This window comes from Electrophorus electricus, chromosome 13, assembly GCF_041902795.1.
Source record: "Electrophorus electricus isolate QZ-2024a chromosome 13, ASM4190279v1, whole genome shotgun sequence".
Taxonomy (NCBI): Eukaryota; Metazoa; Chordata; class Actinopteri; order Gymnotiformes; family Gymnotidae; genus Electrophorus; species Electrophorus electricus.
Window position 1 is genome coordinate 19,980,253 of NC_137509.1, and position 18,839 is coordinate 19,999,091.

The following is an 18,839-nucleotide window of genomic DNA, read 5'->3' on the forward strand; positions in this document are numbered from 1 at the left end:
CTTTAATTTATGTTCAAGCTATCATGTTCAAATTTGAAGTACAGTGAATAATTAGTGCCTCCGTATACCAGCTCCGTATTGTAAGCTTTTATTGCATCATTTAATTACATTCAAGATAACATTCTAGAATGTCAAGTGCAGGGATTAATAAAAAAAATTGTCAGATTGGTCTTTGATCATATTTGCTATGATTAGGCAATTTGAGTAAGTGTTTAAGGCTTACGGCCACACCAGCTTGAGAACGCCCAATCTCCTCTGACCTTGGAAGCTAAGCAAGTTTGGGCCTGAATAGTACTGAGGTGGGACCCTACCTAGGAATACCAGGTGCTGTAAGCTTTTCTTGCATCACTTTAATTTACTTTCAAGCTGACATGCTCAAATGTGAAGTGCAGTGATTAATAAAAAAAACTATCTGTTAGCACCTGGGAATAGCAGATGCTGTAAGTTTTTTTTGCATCACTTTCATTTACTCTCCAACTCACATGCCTGAATGTGAAGTGCAGTGATTCCTCAAAAATCTATCTGTTAGCACCTTGGACTACGAGATGCTGTAAGCTTCTCTTGCATCACTTTAATTTACTTTCAAGATGACATGCTAGGATGTGAAGTGCAGTGATTAATTAAAAAAACTATCTGTTAGCACCTGGGAATAGCAAATGCTGTAAGTTTTTGTTGCATCACTTTACTTTAATCTGCAACTGACAAGCTTGTATGTGAAGTGTACAGATTAAATAGAAATATTTTAGTACCAGGGAATAGCAGGTGCTGTAAGATTGTATTGCATCCCTTTAATTTATGTTCAAGCTATCATGTTCAAATTTGAAGTGCAGTGAATAATTAACTCAAACTATCTGTTAGCACCTGGGAATAGCAGATGCTGTAAGTTTTTTTTGCATCACTTTCATTTACTCTCCAACTCAAATGCCTGAATGTGAAGTGCAGTGATTCATCAAAAAACTATATGTTAGCACATTGGACTACGAGATGCTGTAAGCTTCTCTTGCATCACTTTAATTAACTGTCAAGATGACATGCTAGGATGTGAAATGCAGTGATTAATTAAAAAAACTATCTGTTAGCACCTGGGAATAGCAGATGCTGTAAGTTTTTGTTGCATCACTTTACTTTAATCTGCAACTGACAAGCTTGTATGTGAAGTGTACAGATTAAATAGAAATATTTTAGTACCAGGGAATAGCAGGTGCTGTAAGATTGTTTGCATCCCTTTAATTTATGTTCAAGCTATCATGTTCAAATTTGAAGTACAGTGAATAATTAGTGCCTCCGTATACCAGCTCCGTATTGTAAGCTTTTATTGCATCATTTAATTACATTCAAGATAACATTCTAGAATGTCAAGTGCAGGGATTAATAAAAAAAATTGTCAGATTGGTCTTTGATCATATTTGCTATGATTAGGCAATTTGAGTAAGTGCTTAAGGCTTACGGCCACACCAGCTTGAGAACGCCCAATCTCATCTGACCTTGGAAGCTAAGCAAGTTTGGGCCTGAATAGTACTGAGGTGGGACCCTACCTAGGAATACCAGGTGCTGTAAGCTTTTCTTGCATCACTTTAATTTACTTTCAAGCTGACATGCTCAAATGTGAAGTGCAGTGATTAATAAAAAAAACTATCTGTTAGCACCTTGGACTACGAGATGCTGTAAGCTTTTCTTGCATCACTTTAATTTACTTTCAAGCTGACATGCACAAATGTGAAGTGCAGTGATTAATAAAAAAACTATCTGTTAGCACCTGGGAATAGCAGATGCTGTAAGTTTTTTTTGCATCACTTTCATTTACTCTCCAACTCACATGCCTGAATGAGAAGTGCAGTGATTCCTCAAAAATCTATCTGTTAGCACCTTGGACTACGAGATGCTGTAAGCTTCTCTTGCATCACTTTAATTTACTTTCAAGATGACATGCTAGGATGTGAAGTGCAGTGATTAATTAAAAAAACTATCTGTTAGCACCTGGGAATAGCAAATGCTGTAAGTTTTTGTTGCATCACTTTACTTTAATCTGCAACTGACAAGCTTGTATGTGAAGTGTACAGATTAAATAGAAATATTTTAGTACCAGGGAATAGCAGGTGCTGTAAGATTGTATTGCATCCCTTTAATTTATGTTCAAGCTATCATGTTCAAATTTGAAGTGCAGTGAATAATTAACTCAAACTATCTGTTAGCACCTGGGAATAGCAGATGCTGTAAGTTTTTTTTGCATCACTTTCATTTACTCTCCAACTCACATGCCTGAATGTGAAGTGCAGTGATTCATCAAAAAACTATATGTTAGCACATTGGACTAGGAGATGCTGTAAGCTTCTCTTGCATCACTTTAATTAACTGTCAAGATGACATGCTAGGATGTGAAATGCAGTGATTAATTAAAAAAACTATCTGTTAGCACCTGGGAATAGCAGATGCTGTAAGTTTTTGTTGCATCACTTTACTTTAATCTGCAACTGACAAGCTTGTATGTGAAGTGTACAGATTAAATAGAAATATTTTAGTACCAGGGAATAGCAGGTGCTGTAAGATTGTTTGCATCCCTTTAATTTATGTTCAAGCTATCATGTTCAAATTTGAAGTACAGTGAATAATTAGTGCCTCCGTATACCAGCTCCGTATTGTAAGCTTTTATTGCATCATTTAATTACATTCAAGATAACATTCTAGAATGTCAAGTGCAGGGATTAATAAAAAAAATTGTCAGATTGGTCTTTGATCATATTTGCTATGATTAGGCAATTTGAGTAAGCGTTTAAGGCTTACTGCCACTCCAGCTTGAGAACGCCCAATCTCCTCTGACCTTGGAAGCTAAGCAAGTTTGGGCCTGAATAGTACTGAGGTGGGACCCTACCTAGGAATACCAGGTGCTGTAAGCTTTTCTTGCATCACTTTAATTTACTTTCAAGCTGACATGCTCAAATGTGAAGTGCAGTGATTAATAAAAAAAACTATCTGTTAGCACCTGGGAATAGCAGATGCTGTAAGTTTTTTTTGCATCACTTTCATTTACTCTCCAACTCACATGCCTGAATGTGAAGTGCAGTGATTCCTCAAAAATCTATCTGTTAGCACCTTGGACTATGAGATGCTGTAAGCTTCTCTTGCATCACTTTAATTTACTTTCAAGATGACATGCTAGGATGTGAAGTGCAGTGATTAATTAAAAAAACTATCTGTTAGCACCTGGGAATAGCAAATGCTGTAAGTTTTTGTTGCATCACTTTACTTTAATCTGCAACTGACAAGCTTGTATGTGAAGTGTACAGATTAAATAGAAATATTTTAGTACCAGGGAATAGCAGGTGCTGTAAGATTGTATTGCATCCCTTTAATTTATGTTCAAGCTATCATGTTCAAATTTGAAGTGCAGTGAATAATTAACTCAAACTATCTGTTAGCACCTGGGAATAGCAGATGCTGTAAGTTTTTTTTGCATCACTTTCATTTACTCTCCAACTCACATGCCTGAATGTGAAGTGCGGTGATTCATCAAAAAACTATATGTTAGCACATTGGACTACGAGATGCTGTAAGCTTCTCTTGCATCAATTTAATTAACTGTCAAGATGACATGCTAGGATGTGAAATGCAGTGATTAATTAAAAAAACTATCTGTTAGCACCTGGGAATAGCAGATGTTGTAAGTTTTTGTTGCATCACTTTACTTTAATCTGCAACTGACAAGCTTGTATGTGAAGTGTACAGATTAAATTGAAATATTTTAGTACCAGGGAATAGCAGGTGCTGTAAGATTGTTTGCATCCCTTTAATTTATGTTCAAGCTATCATGTTCAAATTTGAAGTACAGTGAATAATTAGTGCCTCCGTATACCAGCTCCGTATTGTAAGCTTTTATTGCATCATTTAATTACATTCAAGATAACATTCTAGAATGTCAAGTGCAGGGATTAATAAAAAAAATTGTCAGATTGGTCTTTGATCATATTTGCTATGATTAGGCAATTTGAGTAAGTGTTTAAGGCTTACGGCCACACCAGCTTGAGAACGCCCAATCTCATCTGACCTTGGAAGCTAAGCAAGTTTGGGCCTGAATAGTACTGAGGTGGGACCCTACCTAGGAATACCAGGTGCTGTAAGCTTTTCTTGCATCACTTTAATTTACTTTCAAGCTGACATGCACAAATGTGAAGTGCAGTGATTAATAAAAAAACTATCTGTTAGCACCTGGGAATAGCAGATGCTGTAAGTTTTTTTTGCATCACTTTCATTTACTCTCCAACTCACATGCCTGAATGTGAAGTGCAGTGATTCCTCAAAAATCTATCTGTTAGCACCTTGGACTACGAGATGCTGTAAGCTTCTCTTGCATCACTTTAATTTACTTTCAAGATGACATGCTAGGATGTGAAGTGCAGTGATTAATTAAAAAAACTATCTGTTAGCACCTGGGAATAGCAAATGCTGTAAGTTTTTGTTGCATCACTTTACTTTAATCTGCAACTGACAAGCTTGTATGTGAAGTGTACAGATTAAATAGAAATATTTTAGTACCAGGGAATAGCAGGTGCTGTAAGATTGTATTGCATCCCTTTAATTTATGTTCAAGCTATCATGTTCAAATTTGAAGTGCAGTGAATAATTAACTCAAACTATCTGTTAGCACCTGGGAATAGCAGATGCTGTAAGTTTTTTTTGCATCACTTTCATTTACTCTCCAACTCACATGCCTGAATGTGAAGTGCAGTGATTCATCAAAAAACTATATGTTAGCACATTGGACTAGGAGATGCTGTAAGCTTCTCTTGCATCACTTTAATTAACTGTCAAGATGACATGCTAGGATGTGAAATGCAGTGATTAATTAAAAAAACTATCTGTTAGCACCTGGGAATAGCAGATGCTGTAAGTTTTTGTTGCATCACTTTACTTTAATCTGCAACTGACAAGCTTGTATGTGAAGTGTACAGATTAAATAGAAATATTTTAGTACCAGGGAATAGCAGGTGCTGTAAGATTGTTTGCATCCCTTTAATTTATGTTCAAGCTATCATGTTCAAATTTGAAGTACAGTGAATAATTAGTGCCTCCGTATACCAGCTCCGTATTGTAAGCTTTTATTGCATCATTTAATTACATTCAAGATAACATTCTAGAATGTCAAGTGCAGGGATTAATAAAAAAAATTGTCAGATTGGTCTTTGATCATATTTGCTATGATTAGGCAATTTGAGTAAGCGTTTAAGGCTTACGGCCACACCAGCTTGAGAATGCCCAATCTCCTCTGACCTTGGAAGCTAAGCAAGTTTGGGCCTGAATAGTACTGAGGTGGGACCCTACCTAGGAATACCAGGTGCTGTAAGCTTTTCTTGCATCACTTTAATTTACTTTCAAGCTGACATGCTCAAATGTGAAGTGCAGTGATTAATAAAAAAAACTATCTGTTAGCACCTGGGAATAGCAGATGCTATAAGTTTTTTTTGCATCACTTTCATTTACTCTCCAACTCACATGCCTGAATGTGAAGTGCAGTGATTCCTCAAAAATCTATCTGTTAGCACCTTGGACTATGAGATGCTGTAAGCTTCTCTTGCATCACTTTAATTTACTTTCAAGATGACATGCTAGGATGTGAAGTGCAGTGATTAATTAAAAAAACTATCTGTTAGCACCTGGGAATAGCAAATGCTGTAAGTTTTTGTTGCATCACTTTACTTTAATCTGCAACTGACAAGCTTGTATGTGAAGTGTACAGATTAAATAGAAATATTTTAGTACCAGGGAATAGCAGGTGCTGTAAGATTGTATTGCATCCCTTTAATTTATGTTCAAGCTATCATGTTCAAATTTGAAGTGCAGTGAATAATTAACTCAAACTATCTGTTAGCACCTGGGAATAGCAGATGCTGTAAGTTTTTTTTGCATCACTTTCATTTACTCTCCAACTCACATGCCTGAATGTGAAGTGCAGTGATTCATCAAAAATCTATCTGTTAGCACCTTGGACTACGAGATGCTGTAAGCTTCTCTTGCATCACTTTAATTTACTTTCAAGATGACATGCTAGGATGTGAAGTGCAGTGATTAATTAAAAAAACTATCTGTTAGCACCTGGGAATAGCAAATGCTGTAAGTTTTTGTTGCATCACTTTACTTTAATCTGCAACTGACAAGCTTGTATGTGAAGTGTACAGATTAAATAGAAATATTTTAGTACCAGGGAATAGCAGGTGCTGTAAGATTGTTTGCATCCCTTTAATTTATGTTCAAGCTATCATGTTCAAATTTGAAGTGCAGTGAATAATTAACTCAAACTATCTGTTAGCACCTGGGAATAGCAGATGCTGTAAGTTTTTTTTGCATCACTTTCATTTACTCTCCAACTCACATGCCTGAATGTGAAGTGCAGTGATTCATCAAAAAACTATATGTTAGCACATTGGACTACGAGATGCTGTAAGCTTCTCTTGCATCACTTTAATTAACTGTCAAGATGACATGCTAGGATGTGAAATGCAGTGATTAATTAAAAAAACTATCTGTTAGCACCTGGGAATAGCAGATGCTGTAAGTTTTTGTTGCATCACTTTACTTTAATCTGCAACTGACAAGCTTGTATGTGAAGTGTACAGATTCAATAGAAATATTTTAGTACCAGGGAATAGCAGGTGCTGTAAGATTGTTTGCATCCCTTTAATTTATGTTCAAGCTATCATGTTCAAATTTGAAGTACAGTGAATAATTAGTGCCTCCGTATACCAGCTCCGTATTGTAAGCTTTTATTGCATCATTTAATTACATTCAAGATAACATTCTAGAATGTCAAGTGCAGGGATTAATAAAAAAAATTGTCAGATTGGTCTTTGATCATATTTGCTATGATTAGGCAATTTGAGTAAGTGTTTAAGGCTTACGGCCACACCAGCTTGAGAACGCCCAATCTCATCTGACCTTGGAAGCTAAGCAAGTTTGGGCCTGAATAGTACTGAGGTGGGACCCTACCTAGGAATACCAGGTGCTGTAAGCTTTTCTTGCATCACTTTAATTTACTTTCAAGCTGACATGCTCAAATGTGAAGTGCAGTGATTAATAAAAAAAACTATCTGTTAGCACCTGGGAATAGCAGATGCTGTAAGTTTTTTTTGCATCACTTTCATTTACTCTCCAACTCACATGCCTGAATGTGAAGTGCAGTGATTCCTCAAAAATCTATCTGTTAGCACCTTGGACTACGAGATGCTGTAAGCTTCTCTTGCATCACTTTAATTTACTTTCAAGATGACATGCTAGGATGTGAAGTGCAGTGATTAATTAAAAAAACTATCTGTTAGCACCTGGGAATAGCAAATGCTGTAAGTTTTTGTTGCATCACTTTACTTTAATCTGCAACTGACAAGCTTGTATGTGAAGTGTACAGATTAAATAGAAATATTTTAGTACCAGGGAATAGCAGGTGCTGTAAGATTGTATTGCATCCCTTTAATTTATGTTCAAGCTATCATGTTCAAATTTGAAGTGCAGTGAATAATTAACTCAAACTATCTGTTAGCACCTGGGAATAGCAGATGCTGTAAGTTTTTTTTGCATCACTTTCATTTACTCTCCAACTCACATGCCTGAATGTGAAGTGCAGTGATTCATCAAAAAACTATATGTTAGCACCTTGGACTACGAGATGCTGTAAGCTTCTCTTGCATCACTTTAATTTACTGTCAAGATGACATGCTAGGATGTGAAATGCAGTGATTAATTAAAAAAACTATCTGTTAGCACCTGGGAATAGCAGATGCTGTAAGTTTTTGTTGCATCACTTTACTTTAATCTGCAACTGACAAGCTTGTATGTGAAGTGTACAGATTAAATAGAAATATTTTAGTACCAGGGAATAGCAGGTGCTGTAAGATTGTATTGCATCCCTTTAATTTATGTTCAAGCTATCATGTTCAAATTTGAAGTGCAGTGAATAATTAACTCAAACTATCTGTTAGCACCTGGGAATAGCAGATGCTGTAAGTTTTTTTTGCATCACTTTCATTTACTCTCCAACTCACATGCCTGAATGTGAAGTGCAGTGATTCATCAAAAAACTATATGTTAGCACATTGGACTACGAGATGCTGTAAGCTTCTCTTGCATCAATTTAATTAATTGTCAAGATGACATGCTAGGATGTGAAATGCAGTGATTAATTAAAAAAACTATCTGTTAGCACCTGGTAATAGCAGATGCTGTAAGTTTTTGTTGCATCACTTTACTTTAATCTGCAACTGACAAGCTTGTATGTGAAGTGTACAGATTAAATAGAAATATTTTAGTACCAGGGAATAGCAGGTGCTGTAAGATTGTTTGCATCCCTTTAATTTATGTTCAAGCTATCATGTTCAAATTTGAAGTACAGTGAATAATTAGTGCCTCCGTATACCAGCTCCGTATTGTAAGCTTTTATTGCATCATTTAATTACATTCAAGATAACATTCTAGAATGTCAAGTGCAGGGATTAATAAAAAAAATTGTCAGATTGGTCTTTGATCATATTTGCTATGATTAGGCAATTTGAGTAAGTGTTTAAGGCTTACGGCCACACCAGCTTGAGAACGCCCAATCTCCTCTGACCTTGGAAGCTAAGCAAGTTTGGGCCTGAATAGTACTGAGGTGGGACCCTACCTAGGAATACCAGGTGCTGTAAGCTTTTCTTGCATCACTTTAATTTACTTTCAAGCTGACATGCTCAAATGTGAAGTGCAGTGATTAATAAAAAAAACTATCTGTTAGCACCTGGGAATAGCAGATGCTGTAAGTTTTTTTTGCATCACTTTCATTTACTCTCCAACTCACATGCCTGAATGTGAAGTGCAGTGATTCCTCAAAAATCTATCCGTTAGCACCTTGGACTACGAGATGCTGTAAGCTTCTCTTGCATCACTTTAATTTACTTTCAAGATGACATGCTAGGATGTGAAGTGCAGTGATTAATTAAAAAAACTATCTGTTAGCACCTGGGAATAGCAAATGCTGTAAGTTTTTGTTGCATCACTTTACTTTAATCTGCAACTGACAAGCTTGTATGTGAAGTGTACAGATTAAATAGAAATATTTTAGTACCAGGGAATAGCAGGTGCTGTAAGATTGTATTGCATCCCTTTAATTTATGTTCAAGCTATCATGTTCAAATTTGAAGTGCAGTGAATAATTAACTCAAACTATCTGTTAGCACCTGGGAATAGCAGATGCTGTAAGTTTTTTTTGCATCACTTTCATTTACTCTCCAACTCACATGCCTGAATGTGAAGTGCAGTGATTCATCAAAAAACTATATGTTAGCACATTGGACTACGAGATGCTGTAAGCTTCTCTTGCATCACTTTAATTAACTGTCAAGATGACATGCTAGGATGTGAAATGCAGTGATTAATTAAAAAAACTATCTGTTAGCACCTGGGAATAGCAGATGCTGTAAGTTTTTGTTGCATCACTTTACTTTAATCTGCAACTGACAAGCTTGTATGTGAAGTGTACAGATTAAATAGAAATATTTTAGTACCAGGGAATAGCAGGTGCTGTAAGATTGTTTGCATCCCTTTAATTTATGTTCAAGCTATCATGTTCAAATTTGAAGTACAGTGAATAATTAGTGCCTCCGTATACCAGCTCCGTATTGTAAGCTTTTATTGCATCATTTAATTACATTCAAGATAACATTCTAGAATGTCAAGTGCAGGGATTAATAAAAAAAATTGTCAGATTGGTCTTTGATCATATTTGCTATGATTAGGCAATTTGAGTAAGTGCTTAAGGCTTACGGCCACACCAGCTTGAGAACGCCCAATCTCATCTGACCTTGGAAGCTAAGCAAGTTTGGGCCTGAATAGTACTGAGGTGGGACCCTACCTAGGAATACCAGGTGCTGTAAGCTTTTCTTGCATCACTTTAATTTACTTTCAAGCTGACATGCTCAAATGTGAAGTGCAGTGATTAATAAAAAAAACTATCTGTTAGCACCTTGGACTACGAGATGCTGTAAGCTTTTCTTGCATCACTTTAATTTACTTTCAAGCTGACATGCACAAATGTGAAGTGCAGTGATTAATAAAAAAACTATCTGTTAGCACCTGGGAATAGCAGATGCTGTAAGTTTTTTTTGCATCACTTTCATTTACTCTCCAACTCACATGCCTGAATGAGAAGTGCAGTGATTCCTCAAAAATCTATCTGTTAGCACCTTGGACTACGAGATGCTGTAAGCTTCTCTTGCATCACTTTAATTTACTTTCAAGATGACATGCTAGGATGTGAAGTGCAGTGATTAATTAAAAAAACTATCTGTTAGCACCTGGGAATAGCAAATGCTGTAAGTTTTTGTTGCATCACTTTACTTTAATCTGCAACTGACAAGCTTGTATGTGAAGTGTACAGATTAAATAGAAATATTTTAGTACCAGGGAATAGCAGGTGCTCTAAGATTGTATTGCATCCCTTTAATTTATGTTCAAGCTATCATGTTCAAATTTGAAGTGCAGTGAATAATTAACTCAAACTATCTGTTAGCACCTGGGAATAGCAGATGCTGTAAGTTTTTTTTGCATCACTTTCATTTACTCTCCAACTCACATGCCTGAATGTGAAGTGCAGTGATTCATCAAAAAACTATATGTTAGCACATTGGACTAGGAGATGCTGTAAGCTTCTCTTGCATCACTTTAATTAACTGTCAAGATGACATGCTAGGATGTGAAATGCAGTGATTAATTAAAAAAACTATCTGTTAGCACCTGGGAATAGCAGATGCTGTAAGTTTTTGTTGCATCACTTTACTTTAATCTGCAACTGACAAGCTTGTATGTGAAGTGTACAGATTAAATAGAAATATTTTAGTACCAGGGAATAGCAGGTGCTGTAAGATTGTTTGCATCCCTTTAATTTATGTTCAAGCTATCATGTTCAAATTTGAAGTACAGTGAATAATTAGTGCCTCCGTATACCAGCTCCGTATTGTAAGCTTTTATTGCATCATTTAATTACATTCAAGATAACATTCTAGAATGTCAAGTGCAGGGATTAATAAAAAAAATTGTCAGATTGGTCTTTGATCATATTTGCTATGATTAGGCAATTTGAGTAAGCGTTTAAGGCTTTCTGCCACTCCAGCTTGAGAACGCCCAATCTCCTCTGACCTTGGAAGCTAAGCAAGTTTGGGCCTGAATAGTACTGAGGTGGGACCCTACCTAGGAATACCAGGTGCTGTAAGCTTTTCTTGCATCACTTTAATTTACTTTCAAGCTGACATGCTCAAATGTGAAGTGCAGTGATTAATAAAAAAAACTATCTGTTAGCACCTGGGAATAGCAGATGCTGTAAGTTTTTTTTGCATCACTTTCATTTACTCTCCAACTCACATGCCTGAATGTGAAGTGCAGTGATTCCTCAAAAATCTATCTGTTAGCACCTTGGACTATGAGATGCTGTAAGCTTCTCTTGCATCACTTTAATTTACTTTCAAGATGACATGCTAGGATGTGAAGTGCAGTGATTAATTAAAAAAACTATCTGTTAGCACCTGGGAATAGCAAATGCTGTAAGTTTTTGTTGCATCACTTTACTTTAATCTGCAACTGACAAGCTTGTATGTGAAGTGTACAGATTAAATAGAAATATTTTAGTACCAGGGAATAGCAGGTGCTGTAAGATTGTATTGCATCCCTTTAATTTATGTTCAAGCTATCATGTTCAAATTTGAAGTGCAGTGAATAATTAACTCAAACTATCTGTTAGCACCTGGGAATAGCAGATGCTGTAAGTTTTTTTTGCATCACTTTCATTTACTCTCCAACTCACATGCCTGAATGTGAAGTGCGGTGATTCATCAAAAAACTATATGTTAGCACATTGGACTACGAGATGCTGTAAGCTTCTCTTGCATCAATTTAATTAACTGTCAAGATGACATGCTAGGATGTGAAATGCAGTGATTAATTAAAAAAACTATCTGTTAGCACCTGGGAATAGCAGATGCTGTAAGTTTTTGTTGCATCACTTTACTTTAATCTGCAACTGACAAGCTTGTATGTGAAGTGTACAGATTAAATTGAAATATTTTAGTACCAGGGAATAGCAGGTGCTGTAAGATTGTTTGCATCCCTTTAATTTATGTTCAAGCTATCATGTTCAAATTTGAAGTACAGTGAATAATTAGTGCCTCCGTATACCAGCTCCGTATTGTAAGCTTTTATTGCATCATTTAATTACATTCAAGATAACATTCTAGAATGTCAAGTGCAGGGATTAATAAAAAAAATTGTCAGATTGGTCTTTGATCATATTTGCTATGATTAGGCAATTTGAGTAAGTGTTTAAGGCTTACGGCCACACCAGCTTGAGAACGCCCAATCTCATCTGACCTTGGAAGCTAAGCAAGTTTGGGCCTGAATAGTACTGAGGTGGGACCCTACCTAGGAATACCAGGTGCTGTAAGCTTTTCTTGCATCACTTTAATTTACTTTCAAGCTGACATGCACAAATGTGAAGTGCAGTGATTAATAAAAAAACTATCTGTTAGCACCTGGGAATAGCAGATGCTGTAAGTTTTTTTTGCATCACTTTCATTTACTCTCCAACTCACATGCCTGAATGTGAAGTGCAGTGATTCCTCAAAAATCTATCTGTTAGCACCTTGGACTACGAGATGCTGTAAGCTTCTCTTGCATCACTTTAATTTACTTTCAAGATGACATGCTAGGATGTGAAGTGCAGTGATTAATTAAAAAAACTATCTGTTAGCACCTGGGAATAGCAAATGCTGTAAGTTTTTGTTGCATCACTTTACTTTAATCTGCAACTGACAAGCTTGTATGTGAAGTGTACAGATTAAATAGAAATATTTTAGTACCAGGGAATAGCAGGTGCTGTAAGATTGTATTGCATCCCTTTAATTTATGTTCAAGCTATCATGTTCAAATTTGAAGTGCAGTGAATAATTAACTCAAACTATCTGTTAGCACCTGGGAATAGCAGATGCTGTAAGTTTTTTTTGCATCACTTTCATTTACTCTCCAACTCACATGCCTGAATGTGAAGTGCAGTGATTCATCAAAAAACTATATGTTAGCACATTGGACTAGGAGATGCTGTAAGCTTCTCTTGCATCACTTTAATTAACTGTCAAGATGACATGCTAGGATGTGAAATGCAGTGATTAATTAAAAAAACTATCAGTTAGCACCTGGGAATAGCAGATGCTGTAAGTTTTTGTTGCATCACTTTACTTTAATCTGCAACTGACAAGCTTGTATGTGAAGTGTACAGATTAAATAGAAATATTTTAGTACCAGGGAATAGCAGGTGCTGTAAGATTGTTTGCATCCCTTTAATTTATGTTCAAGCTATCATGTTCAAATTTGAAGTACAGTGAATAATTAGTGCCTCCGTATACCAGCTCCGTATTGTAAGCTTTTATTGCATCATTTAATTACATTCAAGATAACATTCTAGAATGTCAAGTGCAGGGATTAATAAAAAAAATTGTCAGATTGGTCTTTGATCATATTTGCTATGATTAGGCAATTTGAGTAAGCGTTTAAGGCTTACGGCCACACCAGCTTGAGAATGCCCAATCTCCTCTGACCTTGGAAGCTAAGCAAGTTTGGGCCTGAATAGTACTGAGGTGGGACCCTACCTAGGAATACCAGGTGCTGTAAGCTTTTCTTGCATCACTTTAATTTACTTTCAAGCTGACATGCTCAAATGTGAAGTGCAGTGATTAATAAAAAAAACTATCTGTTAGCACCTGGGAATAGCAGATGCTATAAGTTTTTTTTGCATCACTTTCATTTACTCTCCAACTCACATGCCTGAATGTGAAGTGCAGTGATTCCTCAAAAATCTATCTGTTAGCACCTTGGACTATGAGATGCTGTAAGCTTCTCTTGCATCACTTTAATTTACTTTCAAGATGACATGCTAGGATGTGAAGTGCAGTGATTAATTAAAAAAACTATCTGTTAGCACCTGGGAATAGCAAATGCTGTAAGTTTTTGTTGCATCACTTTACTTTAATCTGCAACTGACAAGCTTGTATGTGAAGTGTACAGATTAAATAGAAATATTTTAGTACCAGGGAATAGCAGGTGCTGTAAGATTGTATTGCATCCCTTTAATTTATGTTCAAGCTATCATGTTCAAATTTGAAGTGCAGTGAATAATTAACTCAAACTATCTGTTAGCACCTGGGAATAGCAGATGCTGTAAGTTTTTTTTGCATCACTTTCATTTACTCTCCAACTCACATGCCTGAATGTGAAGTGCAGTGATTCATCAAAAAACTATATGTTAGGACCTTGGACTACGAGATGCTGTAAGCTTCTCTTGCATCACTTTAATTTACTGTCAAGATGACATGCTAGGATGTGAAATGCAGTGATTAATTAAAAAAACTATCTGTTAGCACCTGGGAATAGCAGATGCTGTAAGTTTTTGTTGCATCACTTTACTTTAATCTGCAACTGACAAGCTTGTATGTGAAGTGTACAGATTAAAGAGAAATATTTTAGTACCAGGGAATAGCAGGTGCTGTAAGATTGTATTGCATCCCTTTAATTTATGTTCAAGCTATCATGTTCAAATTTGAAGTGCAGTGAATAATTAACTCAAACTATCTGTTAGCACCTGGGAATAGCAGATGCTGTAAGTTTTTTTTGCATCACTTTCATTTACTCTCCAACTCACATGCCTGAATGTGAAGTGCGGTGATTCATCAAAAAACTATATGTTAGCACATTGGACTACGAGATGCTGTAAGCTTCTCTTGCATCAATTTAATTAACTGTCAAGATGACATGCTAGGATGTGAAATGCAGTGATTAATTAAAAAAACTATCTGTTAGCACCTGGGAATAGCAGATGCTGTAAGTTTTTGTTGCATCACTTTACTTTAATCTGCAACTGACAAGCTTGTATGTGAAGTGTACAGATTAAATTGAAATATTTTAGTACCAGGGAATAGCAGGTGCTGTAAGATTGTTTGCATCCCTTTAATTTATGTTCAAGCTATCATGTTCAAATTTGAAGTACAGTGAATAATTAGTGCCTCCGTATACCAGCTCCGTATTGTAAGCTTTTATTGCATCATTTAATTACATTCAAGATAACATTCTAGAATGTCAAGTGCAGGGATTAATAAAAAAAATTGTCAGATTGGTCTTTGATCATATTTGCTATGATTAGGCAATTTGAGTAAGTGTTTAAGGCTTACGGCCACACCAGCTTGAGAACGCCCAATCTCATCTGACCTTGGAAGCTAAGCAAGTTTGGGCCTGAATAGTACTGAGGTGGGACCCTACCTAGGAATACCAGGTGCTGTAAGCTTTTCTTGCATCACTTTAATTTACTTTCAAGCTGACATGCACAAATGTGAAGTGCAGTGATTAATAAAAAAACTATCTGTTAGCACCTGGGAATAGCAGATGCTGTAAGTTTTTTTTGCATCACTTTCATTTACTCTCCAACTCACATGCCTGAATGTGAAGTGCAGTGATTCCTCAAAAATCTATCTGTTAGCACCTTGGACTACGAGATGCTGTAAGCTTCTCTTGCATCACTTTAATTTACTTTCAAGATGACATGCTAGGATGTGAAGTGCAGTGATTAATTAAAAAAACTATCTGTTAGCACCTGGGAATAGCAAATGCTGTAAGTTTTTGTTGCATCACTTTACTTTAATCTGCAACTGACAAGCTTGTATGTGAAGTGTACAGATTAAATAGAAATATTTTAGTACCAGGGAATAGCAGGTGCTGTAAGATTGTATTGCATCCCTTTAATTTATGTTCAAGCTATCATGTTCAAATTTGAAGTGCAGTGAATAATTAACTCAAACTATCTGTTAGCACCTGGGAATAGCAGATGCTGTAAGTTTTTTTTGCATCACTTTCATTTACTCTCCAACTCACATGCCTGAATGTGAAGTGCAGTGATTCATCAAAAAACTATATGTTAGCACATTGGACTAGGAGATGCTGTAAGCTTCTCTTGCATCACTTTAATTAACTGTCAAGATGACATGCTAGGATGTGAAATGCAGTGATTAATTAAAAAAACTATCAGTTAGCACCTGGGAATAGCAGATGCTGTAAGTTTTTGTTGCATCACTTTACTTTAATCTGCAACTGACAAGCTTGTATGTGAAGTGTACAGATTAAATAGAAATATTTTAGTACCAGGGAATAGCAGGTGCTGTAAGATTGTTTGCATCCCTTTAATTTATGTTCAAGCTATCATGTTCAAATTTGAAGTACAGTGAATAATTAGTGCCTCCGTATACCAGCTCCGTATTGTAAGCTTTTATTGCATCATTTAATTACATTCAAGATAACATTCTAGAATGTCAAGTGCAGGGATTAATAAAAAAAATTGTCAGATTGGTCTTTGATCATATTTGCTATGATTAGGCAATTTGAGTAAGCGTTTAAGGCTTACGGCCACACCAGCTTGAGAATGCCCAATCTCCTCTGACCTTGGAAGCTAAGCAAGTTTGGGCCTGAATAGTACTGAGGTGGGACCCTACCTAGGAATACCAGGTGCTGTAAGCTTTTCTTGCATCACTTTAATTTACTTTCAAGCTGACATGCTCAAATGTGAAGTGCAGTGATTAATAAAAAAAACTATCTGTTAGCACCTGGGAATAGCAGATGCTATAAGTTTTTTTTGCATCACTTTCATTTACTCTCCAACTCACATGCCTGAATGTGAAGTGCAGTGATTCCTCAAAAATCTATCTGTTAGCACCTTGGACTATGAGATGCTGTAAGCTTCTCTTGCATCACTTTAATTTACTTTCAAGATGACATGCTAGGATGTGAAGTGCAGTGATTAATTAAAAAAACTATCTGTTAGCACCTGGGAATAGCAAATGCTGTAAGTTTTTGTTGCATCACTTTACTTTAATCTGCAACTGACAAGCTTGTATGTGAAGTGTACAGATTAAATAGAAATATTTTAGTACCAGGGAATAGCAGGTGCTGTAAGATTGTATTGCATCCCTTTAATTTATGTTCAAGCTATCATGTTCAAATTTGAAGTGCAGTGAATAATTAACTCAAACTATCTGTTAGCACCTGGGAATAGCAGATGCTGTAAGTTTTTTTTGCATCACTTTCATTTACTCTCCAACTCACATGCCTGAATGTGAAGTGCAGTGATTCATCAAAAAACTATATGTTAGGACCTTGGACTACGAGATGCTGTAAGCTTCTCTTGCATCACTTTAATTTACTGTCAAGATGACATGCTAGGATGTGAAATGCAGTGATTAATTAAAAAAACTATCTGTTAGCACCTGGGAATAGCAGATGCTGTAAGTTTTTGTTGCATCACTTTACTTTAATCTGCAACTGACAAGCTTGTATGTGAAGTGTACAGATTAAAGAGAAATATTTTAGTACCAGGGAATAGCAGGTGCTGTAAGATTGTATTGCATCCCTTTAATTTATGTTCAAGCTATCATGTTCAAATTTGAAGTGCAGTGAATAATTAACTCAAACTATCTGTTAGCACCTGGGAATAGCAGATGCTGTAAGTTTTTTTTGCATCACTTTCATTTACTCTCCAACTCACATGCCTGAATGTGAAGTGCAGTGATTCATCAAAAAACTATATGTTAGCACATTGGACTACGAGATGCTGTAAGCTTCTCTTGCATCAATTTAATTAATTGTCAAGATGACATGCTAGGATGTGAAATGCAGTGATTAATTAAAAAAACTATCTGTTAGCACCTGGTAATAGCAGATGCTGTAAGTTTTTGTTGCATCACTTTACTTTAATCTGCAACTGACAAGCTTGTATGTGAAGTGTACAGATTAAATAGAAATATTTTAGTACCAGGGAATAGCAGGTGCTGTAAGATTGTTTGCATCCCTTTAATTTATGTTCAAGCTATCATGTTCAAATTTGAAGTACAGTGAATAATTAGTGCCTCCGTATACCAGCTCCGTATTGTAAGCTTTTATTGCATCATTTAATTACATTCAAGATAACATTCTAGAATGTCAAGTGCAGGGATTAATAAAAAAAATTGTCAGATTGGTCTTTGATCATATTTGCTATGATTAGGCAATTTGAGTAAGTGTTTAAGGCTTACGGCCACACCAGCTTGAGAACGCCCAATCTCCTCTGACCTTGGAAGCTAAGCAAGTTTGGGCCTGAATAGTACTGAGGTGGGACCCTACCTAGGAATACCAGGTGCTGTAAGCTTTTCTTGCATCACTTTAATTTACTTTCAAGCTGACATGCTCAAATGTGAAGTGCAGTGATTAATAAAAAAAACTATCTGTTAGCACCTGGGAATAGCAGATGCTGTAAGTTTTTTTTGCATCACTTTCATTTACTCTCCAACTCACATGCCTGAATGTGAAGTGCAGTGATTCCTCAAAAATCTATCTGTTAGCACCTTGGACTACGAGATGCTGTAAGCTTCTCTTGCATCACTTTAATTTACTTTCAAGATGACATGCTAGGATGTGAAGTGCAGTGATTAATTAAAAAAACTATCTGTTAGCACCTGGGAATAGCAAATGCTGTAAGTTTTTGTTGCATCACTTTACTTTAATCTGCAACTGACAAGCTTGTATGTGAAGTGTACAGATTAAATAGAAATATTTTAGTACCAGGGAATAGCAGGTGCTGTAAGATTGTTTGCATCCCTTTAATTTATGTTCAAGCTATCATGTTCAAATTTGAAGTGCAGTGAATAATTAACTCAAACTATCTGTTAGCACCTGGGAATAGCAGATGCTGTAAGTTTTTTTTGCATCACTTTCATTTACTCTCCAACTCACATGCCTGAATGTGAAGTGCAGTGATTCATCAAAAA

At 36.1% G+C, this 18,839-nt stretch overlaps 14 pseudogenes; all 14 read left to right on the forward strand.

Moving 5' to 3' along the window:
- The first annotated feature begins 217 nt into the window (after nucleotides 1-217).
- LOC145648620 (5S ribosomal RNA) lies at nucleotides 218-336 on the forward strand (annotated as a pseudogene).
- A 1,105-nt stretch (nucleotides 337-1,441) lies between these two features.
- LOC145646458 (5S ribosomal RNA) lies at nucleotides 1,442-1,560 on the forward strand (annotated as a pseudogene).
- Nucleotides 1,561-2,775: 1,215 nt separating this feature from the next.
- LOC145650670 (5S ribosomal RNA) lies at nucleotides 2,776-2,894 on the forward strand (annotated as a pseudogene).
- A 1,105-nt stretch (nucleotides 2,895-3,999) lies between these two features.
- On the forward strand, nucleotides 4,000-4,118 carry LOC145646460 (5S ribosomal RNA; annotated as a pseudogene).
- Nucleotides 4,119-5,222: 1,104 nt separating this feature from the next.
- LOC145649625 (5S ribosomal RNA) lies at nucleotides 5,223-5,341 on the forward strand (annotated as a pseudogene).
- A 1,543-nt stretch (nucleotides 5,342-6,884) lies between these two features.
- Nucleotides 6,885-7,003, forward strand: LOC145646461 (5S ribosomal RNA; annotated as a pseudogene).
- Nucleotides 7,004-8,547: 1,544 nt separating this feature from the next.
- LOC145648622 (5S ribosomal RNA) lies at nucleotides 8,548-8,666 on the forward strand (annotated as a pseudogene).
- A 1,105-nt stretch (nucleotides 8,667-9,771) lies between these two features.
- Nucleotides 9,772-9,890, forward strand: LOC145646462 (5S ribosomal RNA; annotated as a pseudogene).
- A 1,215-nt stretch (nucleotides 9,891-11,105) lies between these two features.
- LOC145644081 (5S ribosomal RNA) lies at nucleotides 11,106-11,224 on the forward strand (annotated as a pseudogene).
- A 1,105-nt stretch (nucleotides 11,225-12,329) lies between these two features.
- Nucleotides 12,330-12,448, forward strand: LOC145646463 (5S ribosomal RNA; annotated as a pseudogene).
- A 1,104-nt stretch (nucleotides 12,449-13,552) lies between these two features.
- LOC145649627 (5S ribosomal RNA) lies at nucleotides 13,553-13,671 on the forward strand (annotated as a pseudogene).
- A 1,544-nt stretch (nucleotides 13,672-15,215) lies between these two features.
- On the forward strand, nucleotides 15,216-15,334 carry LOC145646464 (5S ribosomal RNA; annotated as a pseudogene).
- A 1,104-nt stretch (nucleotides 15,335-16,438) lies between these two features.
- Nucleotides 16,439-16,557, forward strand: LOC145649628 (5S ribosomal RNA; annotated as a pseudogene).
- A 1,544-nt stretch (nucleotides 16,558-18,101) lies between these two features.
- On the forward strand, nucleotides 18,102-18,220 carry LOC145648623 (5S ribosomal RNA; annotated as a pseudogene).
- Nucleotides 18,221-18,839: the final 619 nt, after the last annotated feature.